Genomic DNA, 7,743 nt, shown 5'->3' on the forward strand with positions numbered 1-7,743 from the left:
GAAACTCTAGCCGAGATTTGATGCGAGTTTTTTTCAACAATGGCTTTCTTTTTGCCACTCTCCCATAAAGGCCAGTTTTGTGAAGCACCCGGGCTATTGTTGCCATATGCACAGTGTCTCCCAGCTCAGCTGTGGAACACTGTAACTCCTTTAGAGTTGCCATAGGCCTCTTGGTGGCCTCCCTGACTAGTGCCCTATACGCCCGGATACTCCGTTTTTGAGGACGGCCTGTTCTAGACAGATTCACAGTTGTGCCATATTCTCTCCATTTCTTAATAATGGACTTTACTGTGCTCTGAGATGATATTCAATGCCTTGGAAATGTTCTTATATCCTACCCCTGATTGGTGCTTTTGAAGAACCTTATTCCGGATTTGCTTTGAATGTTCCTTCATCTTCATGATGTAGTTTTTGTTAGGAAATGTACTAAACAACTGTGGGACCTCCCAGAGACAGGTGTATTTAACCTGAAATCATGTGAAACACCTTAATTGCACACAGGTGGACTCCATTCAACTAATTATGTGACTTCTAAAGACAATTGGTTGCACCAGAGCTTATTTAGGTGTGTCATAGCAAAGGGGGTGAATACTTATGCAATCAATTATTTTCTGTTTTAGATTTGTAATTAATTTAGAACAATTTGTAGATTTTATTTTTCACTTTGACATTATGGACTTTTCTTGTGTTGATCAGTGGCAAACATAGCGCTTAGCGTTGAGGCCAAAAAGCTCTATTTTGGTCTCATCAGACCATAGAATCTTCTTCCACTTGGTCTCAGAGTCTCCCACATGCCTTCTGGGAAACTCTAGCCGAGATTTGATGCGAGTTTTTTTCAACAATGGCTTTCTTTTTGCCACTTTCCCAGAAAGGCCAGTTTTGTGAAGCACCCGGGCTATTGTTGCCATATGCACAGTGTCTCCCAGCTCAGCCGTGAAACGCTGTAACTCCTTTAGAGTTGCCATAGGCCTCTTGGTGGCCTCCCTGACTAGTGCCCTATACGCCCGGATACTCCGTTTTTGAGGACGGCCTGTTCTAGACAGATTCACAGTTGTGCCATATTCTCTCCATTTCTTAATAATGGACTTTACTGTGGTCTGAGAGGATATTCAATGCCTTGGAAATGTTCTTATATCCTACCCGATTGGTGCTTTTGAAGAACCTTATTCCGGATTTGCTTTGAATGTTCCTTCATCTTCATGATGTAGTTTTTGTTAGGAAATGTACTAACCAACTGTGGGACCTCCCAGAGACAGGTGTATTTAACCTGAAATCATGTGAAACACCTTAATTGCACACAGGTGGACTCCATTAAACTAATTATGTGACTTCTAAAGACAACTGGTTGCACCAGAGCTTATTTAGGTGTGTCATAGCAAAGGGGATGAATACTTATGCAATCAATTATTTTCTGTTTTATATTTGTAATTAATTTAGAACAATTTGTAGATTTTATTTTTCACTTTGACATTATGGACTTTTCTTGTGTTGATCAGTGGCAAACATAACGCTTAGCGTTGAGGCCAAAAAGCTCTATTTTGGTCTCATCAGACCATAGAATCTTCTTCCACTTGGTCTCAGAGTCTCCCACATGTCTTCTGGGAAACTCTAGCCGAGATTTGATGCGAGTTCTTTTCAACAATGGCTTTCTTTTTGCCACTCTCCCATAAAGGCCAGTTTTGTGAAGCACCCGGGCTATTGTTGCCATATGCACAGTGTCTCCCAGCTCAGCCGTGGAACACTGTAACTCCTTTAGAGTTGCCATAGGCCTCTTGGTGGCCTCCCTGACTAGTGCCCTATACGCCCGGATACTCCGTTTTTGAGGACGGCCTGTTCTAGACAGATTCACAGTTGTGCCATATTCTCTCCATTTCTTAATAATGGACTTTACTGTGCTCTGAGAGGATATTCAATGCCTTGGAAATGTTCTTATATCCTACCCCTGATTGGTGCTTTTGAAGAACCTTATTCCGGATTTGCTTTGAATGTTCCTTCATCTTCATCATGTAGTTTTTGTTAGGAAATGTACTAACCAACTGTGGGACCTCCCAGAGACAGGTCTATTTAACCTGAAATCATGTGAAACACCTCAATTGCACACAGGTGGACTCCATTCAACTAATTATGTGACTTCTAAAGACAATTGGTTGCACCAGAGCTTATTTAGGTGTGTCATAGCAAAGGGGGTGAATACTTATGCAATCAATTATTTTCTGTTTTATATTTGTAATTAATTTAGAACAATTTGTAGATTTTATTTTTCACTTTGACATTATGGACTTTTCTTGTGTTGATCAGTGGCAAACATAGCGCTTAGCGTTGAGGACAAAAAGCTCTATTTTGGTCTCATCAGACCATAGAATCTTCTTCCACTTGGTCTCAGAGTCTCCCACCTGCCTTCTGGGAAACTCTAGCCGAGATTTGATGCGAGTTTTTTTCAACAATGGCTTTCTTTTTGCCACTCTCCCATAAAGGCCAGTTTTGTGAAGCACCCGGGCTATTGTTGCCATATGCACAGTGTCTCCCAGCTCAGCCGTGGAACACTGTAACTCCTTTAGAGTTGCCATAGGCCTCTTGGTGGCCTCCCTGACTAGTGCCCTATACGCCCGGATACTCCGTTTTTGAGGACGGCCTGTTCTAGACAGATTCACAGTTGTGCCATATTCTCTCCATTTCTTAATAATGGACTTTACTGTGCTCTGAGAGGATATTCAATGCCTTGGAAATGTTCTTATATCCTACCCCTGATTGGTGCTTTTGAAGAACCTTATTCCGGATTTGCTTTGAATGTTCCTTCATCTTCATGATGTAGTTTTTGTTAGGAAATGTACTAACCAACTGTGGGACCTCCCAGAGACAGGTGTATTTAACCTGAAATCATGTGAAACACCTTAATTGCACACAGGTGGACTCCATTCAACTAATTATGTGACTTCTAAAGACAATTGGTTGCACCAGAGCTTATTTAGGTGTGTCATAGCAAAGGGGGTGAATACTTATGCAATCAATTATTTTCTGTTTTATATTTGTAATTAATTTAGAACAATTTGTAGATTTTATTTTTCACTTTGACATTATGGACTTTTCTTGTGTTGATCAGTGGCAAACATAGCGCTTAGCGTTGAGGCCAAAAAGCTCTATTTTGGTCTCATCAGACCATAGAATCTTCTTCCACTTGGTCTCAGAGTCTCCCACATGCCTTCTGGGAAACTCTAGCCGAGATTTGATGCGAGTTTTTTTCAACAATGGCTTTCTTTTTGCCACTCTCCCATAAAGGCCAGTTTTGTGAAGCACCCGGGCTATTATTGCCATATGCACAGTGTCTCCCAGCTCAGCCGTGGAACACTGTAACTCCTTCAGAGTTGCCATAGGCCTCTTGGTGGCCTCCCTGACTAGTGCCCTATACGCCCGGATACTCCGTTTTTGAGGACGGCCTGTTCTAGACAGATTCACAGTTGTGCCATATTCTCTCCATTTCTTAATAATGGACTTTACTGTGCTCTGAGAGGATATTCAATGCCTTGGAAATGTTCTTATATCCTACCCCTGATTGGTGCTTTTGAAGAACCTTATTCCGGATTTGCTTTGAATGTTCCTTCATCTTCATGATGTAGTTTTTGTTAGGAAATGTACTAACCAACTGTGGGACCTCCCAGAGACAGGTGTATTTAACCTGAAATCATGTGAAACACCTTAATTGCACACAGGTGGACTCCATTCGACTAATTATGTGACTTCTAAAGACAACTGGTTGCACCAGAGCTTATTTAGGTGTGTCATAGCAAAGGGGGTGATTACTTATGCAATCAATTATTTTCTGTTTTATATTTGTAATTAATTTAGAACAATTTGTAGATTTTATTTTTCACTTTGACATTATGGACTTTTCTTGTGTTGATCAGTGGCAAACATAGCGCTTAGCGTTGAGGCCAAAAAGCTCTATTTTGGTCTCATCAGACCATAGAATCTTCTTCCACTTGGTCTCAGAGTCTCCCACATGCCTTCTGGGAAACTCTAGCCGAGATTTGATGCGAGTTTTTTTCTTTTTGTCACTCTCCCATAAAGGCCAGTTTTGTGAAGCACCCGGGCTATTGTTGCCATATGCACAGTGTCTCCCAGCTCAGCCGTGGAACACTGTAACTCCTTTAGAGTTGCCATAGGCCTCTTGGTGGCCTCCCTGACTAGTGCCCTATATGCCCGGATACTCCGTTTTTGAGGACGGCCTGTTCTAGACAGATTCACAGTTGTGCCATATTCTCTCCATTTCTTAATAATGGACTTTACTGTGCTCTGAGAGGATATTCAATGCCTTGGAAATGTTCTTATATCCTACCCCTGATTGGTGCTTTTGAAGAACCTTATTCCGGATTTGCTTTGAATGTTCCTTCATCTTCATCATGTAGTTTTTGTTAGGAAATGTACTAACCAACTGTGGGACCTCCCAGAGACAGGTGTATTTAACCTGAAATCATGTGAAACACCTTAATTGCACACAGGTGGACTCCATTCAACTAATTATGTGACTTCTAAAGACAATTGGTTGCACCAGAGCTTATTTAGGTGTGTCATAGCAAAGGGGGTGAATACTTATGCAATCAATTATTTTCTGTTTTATATTTGTAATTAATTTAGAACAATTTGTAGATTTTATTTTTCACTTTGACATTATGGACTTTTCTTGTGTTGATCAGTGGCAAACATAGCGCTTAGCGTTGAGGCCAAAAAGCTCTATTTTGGTCTCATCAGACCATAGAATCTTCTTCCACTTGGTCTCAGAGTCTCCCACATGCCTTCTGGGAAACTCTAGCCGAGATTTGATGCGAGTTTTTTTCAACAATGGCTTTCTTTTTGCCACTCTCCCATAAAGGCCAGTTTTGTGAAGCACCCGGGCTATTGTTGCCATATGCACAGTGTCTCCCAGCTCAGCCGTGGAACACTGTAACTCCTTTAGAGTTGCCATAGGCCTCTTGGTGGCCTCCCTGACTAGTGCCCTATACGCCCGGATACTCCGTTTTTGAGGACGGCCTGTTCTAGACAGATTCACAGTTGTGCCATATTCTCTCCATTTCTTAATAATGGACTTTACTGTGCTCTGAGAGGATATTCAATGCCTTGGAAATGTTCTTATATCCTACCCCTGATTGGTGATTTTGAAGAACCTTATTCCGGATTTGCTTTGAATGTTCCTTCATCTTCATGATGTAGTTTTTGTTAGGAAATGTACTAACCAACTGTGGGACCTCCCAGAGACAGGTGTATTTAACCTGAAATCATGTGAAACACCTTAATTGCACACAGGTGGACTCCATTCAACTAATTATGTGACTTCTAAAGACAATTGGTTGCACCAGAGCTTATTTAGGTGTGTCATAGCAAAGGGGGTGAATACTTATGCAATCAATTATTTTCTGTTTTATATTTGTAATTAATTTAGAACAATTTGTAGATTTTATTTTTCACTTTGACATTATGGACTTTTCTTGTGTTGATCAGTGGCAAACATAGCGCTTAGCGTTGAGGCCAAAAAGCTCTATTTTGGTCTCATCAGACCATAGAATCTTCTTCCACTTGGTCTCAGAGTCTCCCACATGCCTTCTGGGAAACTCTAGCCGAGATTTGATGCGAGTTTTTTTCAACAATGGCTTTCTTTTTGCCACTCTCCCATAAAGGCCAGTTTTGTGAAGCACCCGGGCTATTATTGCCATATGCACAGTGTCTCCCAGCTCAGCCGTGGAACACTGTAACTCCTTCAGAGTTGCCATAGGCCTCTTGGTGGCCTCCCTGACTAGTGCCCTATACGCCCGGATACTCCGTTTTTGAGGACGGCCTGTTCTAGACAGATTCACAGTTGTGCCATATTCTCTCCATTTCTTAATAATGGACTTTACTGTGCTCTGAGAGGATATTCAATGCCTTGGAAATGTTCTTATATCCTACCCCTGATTGGTGCTTTTGAAGAACCTTATTCCGGATTTGCTTTGAATGTTCCTTCATCTTCATGATGTAGTTTTTGTTAGGAAATGTACTAACCAACTGTGGGACCTCCCAGAGACAGGTGTATTTAACCTGAAATCATGTGAAACACCTTAATTGCACACAGGTGGACTCCATTCGACTAATTATGTGACTTCTAAAGACAACTGGTTGCACCAGAGCTTATTTAGGTGTGTCATAGCAAAGGGGGTGATTACTTATGCAATCAATTATTTTCTGTTTTATATTTGTAATTAATTTAGAACAATTTGTAGATTTTATTTTTCACTTTGACATTATGGACTTTTCTTGTGTTGATCAGTGGCAAACATAGCGCTTAGCGTTGAGGCCAAAAAGCTCTATTTTGGTCTCATCAGACCATAGAATCTTCTTCCACTTGGTCTCAGAGTCTCCCACATGCCTTCTGGGAAACTCTAGCCGAGATTTGATGCGAGTTTTTTTCTTTTTGCCACTCTCCCATAAAGGCCAGTTTTGTGAAGCACCCGGGCTATTGTTGCCATATGCACAGTGTCTCCCAGCTCAGCCGTGGAACACTGTAACTCCTTTAGAGTTGCCATAGGCCTCTTGGTGGCCTCCCTGACTAGTGCCCTATATGCCCGGATACTCCGTTTTTGAGGACGGCCTGTTCTAGACAGATTCACAGTTGTGCCATATTCTCTCCATTTCTTAATAATGGACTTTACTGTGCTCTGAGAGGATATTCAATGCCTTGGAAATGTTCTTATATCCTACCCCTGATTGGTGCTTTTGAAGAACCTTATTCCGGATTTGCTTTGAATGTTCCTTCATCTTCATCATGTAGTTTTTGTTAGGAAATGTACTAACCAACTGTGGGACCTCCCAGAGACAGGTGTATTTAACCTGAAATCATGTGAAACACCTTAATTGCACACAGGTGGACTCCATTCAACTAATTATGTGACTTCTAAAGACAATTGGTTGCACCAGAGCTTATTTAGGTGTGTCATAGCAAAGGGGGTGAATACTTATGCAATCAATTATTTTCTGTTTTATATTTGTAATTAATTTAGAACAATTTGTAGATTTTATTTTTCACTTTGACATTATGGACTTTTCTTGTGTTGATCAGTGGCAAACATAGCGCTTAGCGTTGAGGCCAAAAAGCTCTATTTTGGTCTCATCAGACCATAGAATCTTCTTCCACTTGGTCTTAGAGTCTCCCACATGCCTTCTGGGAAACTCTAGCCGAGATTTGATGCGAGTTTTTTTCAACAATGGCTTTCTTTTTGCCACTCTCCCATAAAGGCCAGTTTTGTGAAGCACCCGGGCTATTGTTGCCATATGCACAGTGTCTCCCAGCTCAGCCGTGGAACACTGTAACTCCTTTAGAGTTGCCATAGGCCTCTTGGTGGCCTCCCTGACTAGTGCCCTATACGCCCGGATACTCCGTTTTTGAGGACGGCCTGTTCTAGACAGATTCACAGTTGTGCCATATTCTCTCCATTTCTTAATAATGGACTTTACTGTGCTCTGAGAGGATATTCAATGCCTTGGAAATGTTCTTATATCCTACCCCTGATTGGTGATTTTGAAGAACCTTATTCCGGATTTGCTTTGAATGTTCCTTCATCTTCATGATGTAGTTTTTGTTAGGAAATGTACTAACCAACTGTGGGACCTCCCAGAGACAGGTGTATTTAACCTGAAATCATGTGAAACACCTTAATTGCACACAGGTGGACTCCATTCAACTAATTATGTGACTTCTAAAGACAATTGGTTGCACCA

This window comes from Acipenser ruthenus, unplaced genomic scaffold, assembly GCF_902713425.1.
Source record: "Acipenser ruthenus unplaced genomic scaffold, fAciRut3.2 maternal haplotype, whole genome shotgun sequence".
Classification (NCBI taxonomy): domain Eukaryota; kingdom Metazoa; phylum Chordata; class Actinopteri; order Acipenseriformes; family Acipenseridae; genus Acipenser; species Acipenser ruthenus.